The following is a 2,796-nucleotide window of genomic DNA, read 5'->3' on the forward strand; positions in this document are numbered from 1 at the left end:
GCCCAAAAATTATATGGTCGTCAGGTATTGTGGAAAAACCTTGACTTTTTACGTTACATCTGAGACCTCACAACATCGCTCCCGGATGGGCTCGAACCACCAACCTATTGGTTAACAGCCGAACGCGCTAACCACATTGAGCCACGGAAGCTCAGAAATTAAATGGCTGTCAGGTATTGTGGAAAAGTTATGACTTTTTTCGTTACATCTGAGACCCCACAACACCTCTCCCGGGTGGGCTCGAACCACCAACCTTTCGGTTACCAGCCGAACGCGCTAACCATTACGCCACGGAAGCCCAAAAACTAAATGTGTTCGTCAGGTATTGTGGAAAAACTCTGACTTTTTACGTTACATCTGAGACCTCACAACACCGCTCCCGAATATGCTTGAACCACCAAACTTTCGGTTAAAAGCCGAACGCGCTAACCATTGCGCCACGGAAGCCCAAAAACTAAATGGTCGTCAGGTATTGTGGAAAAACTCTGACTTTTTACGTTACATCTGAGACCTCACAACACCGCTCCCGAATCTGCTTGAACCACCAAACTTTCGGTTAAAAGCTGAACGCGCTAACCATTGCGCCACGGAAGCCCAAAAATTAAATGGTCGTCAGGTATTGTGGAAAAGCTATGACTTTTTACGTTACATCTGAGACCCCACAACACCTCTCCCGGGTGGGCTCGAACCACTAACCTTTCGGTTAACAGCCGAACGCGCTAACCACTAAGCCACGGAAGCCCAAAAATTAATTGGTTGTCAGGTATTGTGGAAAAGTTATCACTTTTTACGTTACATCTGAGACATCACAACACCGCTCCCGGATGGGCTCGAACCACCAACCTATTGGTAAACAGCCGAACGCGCTAACCATTGGGCCACGGAAGTTCAGAAATTAAATGGTTGTCAGGTATTGTGGAAAAGTTATGACTTTTTTCGTTACATCTGAGACCCCACAACACCTCTCCCGGGTGGGCTCGAACCACTAACCTTTCGGTTAACAGCCGAACGCACTAACCATTGCGCCACGGAAGCCCAAAAATTAAATGGTCCGCAGGTATTGTGGAAAAACTTTGGGTTTTTACGTTACATCTGAGACCCCACAACACCTCTCCCGGGTGGGCTCGAACCACTACCCTTTCGGTTAACAGCCGAACGCGCTAACCATTGCGCCACGGAAGCCCAAAAATTAGATGGTCGTCAGGTATTGTGGAAAAGCTATGACTTTTTACGTTACATCTGAGACCTCACAACACCGCTCCCGAATCTGCTTGAACCACCAAACTTTCGGTTAAAAGCCGAACGCGCTAACCATTGAGCCACGGACTGGTGGTTTGAGACCTCCCGGGAGCCGTCTTGTGAGGTCTCAGATGTACCGTAAAATGTCATAGCTTTTCAACAATACCTGACAACCATTTAATTTCTGAGCTTCCGTGGCTCAATGGTTAGCGCGTTGGGCTGTTAACCAATACGTTGGTGGTTCGAGCCCATCCGGGAGCGGTGTTGTGAGGTCTCAGATGTGACGTAAAGAGTCAAGGTATTTCCACAATACCTGACGACCATTTAATTTTTGGGCTTCCTTTGGCGCAATGGTTAGCGCGTTCAGCTAACATTCAAAAGACTGGTGGTTCGAGCCCTCCCGGGAGCGATGTTGTGAGGTCTCAGATGTAACGTAATATGTCAGAGTTTTTCCACTGTACCTGACGAACATTTAATTTTTGGGCTTCCGTGGCGCAATGGTTAGCTCGTTCAGCTGTTATACGAAAGGTTGGTGGTTCGAGCCCACCTGGGAGAGGTGCTGTGGGGTCTCAGATGTAGCGAAAAAAGTCAAAATTTTTCCACAATACCTGACGACCATTTAATTTCAGAGCTTCCGTTCCTCAATTTTTAGCGCGTTCGGCTTTTTACCGAAAGTTTGTGGTTCGAGACCATCCGGGAGCGGTGTTGTGAGGTCTCAGATGTAACGTAAAAAGTCAGAGTTTTTCCACAATACCTGACGAACATTTAATTTTTGGGCTTCAGTGGCGCAATGGTCAGCGCGTTCAGCTGTTAACCGAAAGGTTGGTGGTTCGGGCCCACCCGGGAGAGGTGTTGTGGGGGTCTCAGATGTAGCGTGAAAAGTCATAACTTTTCCGCAATACCTGACAACCATTTAATTTCTGACCTTCCGTGGCACAATGGTTAGCGCTTTCGGCTGTTAACCAATAGGTTGGTGGTTCGAGCCCATCCGGGAGCGGTGTTGTGATGTCTCAGATGTGACGTAAAAAGTCAAGGTTTTCCCACAATACCTCACCACCATTTAATTTTTGGCCTTCGTGGCGCAATGGTTAGCGCGTTCAGCTGCTATTCAAAAGACTGGTGGTTCGAGCCCGCCTGGGAGAGGTGTTGTGGGGTCTCAGATGTAACGAAAAAAGTCATAACTTTTCCAAAATACCTGCCAACCATTTAATTTCTGAGCTTCCGCGGCTCAATGGTTAGCGCGTTCGGCTGTTAAGCAATAGGTTGGTGGTTCGAACCCATCCGGGAGCGGTGTTGTGAGATCTCAGATGTGACGTACAAAGTCAAGGTTTTCCCACAATACCTGACGACCATTTAATTTTTGGGCTTCAGTGGCGCAATGGTCAGCGCGTTCAGCTGTTAACCGAAAGGTTGGTGATTCGAGCCCACCCGGGAGAGGTGTTGTGCGGTCTCAGATGTAGCGTAAAAAGTCAAAACTTTTCCACAATACTTGACAACCATTTAATTTCTAGGCTTCCGTGGCTCAATGGTTATCGCGTTCGGCTGTTAACCAATAGG

General features: G+C 47.8%; 1 non-coding gene across 1 annotated transcript; it reads right to left on the reverse strand.

Annotated features, from left to right (window-relative positions):
* Nucleotides 1-225: 225 nt before the first annotated feature.
* Nucleotides 226-298, reverse strand: TRNAT-GGU (transfer RNA threonine (anticodon GGU)). Its single transcript has one exon. It is a non-coding gene; the product is annotated as a tRNA-Thr (tRNA).
* Between the last annotated feature and the right edge of the window lie 2,498 nt (nt 299-2,796).

Source organism: Phalangium opilio, unplaced genomic scaffold (assembly GCF_054372755.1).
Source record: "Phalangium opilio isolate 3A_F unplaced genomic scaffold, DU_Popi_V2 ptg000390l_1, whole genome shotgun sequence".
Lineage (NCBI taxonomy): Eukaryota > Metazoa > Arthropoda > Arachnida > Opiliones > Phalangiidae > Phalangium > Phalangium opilio.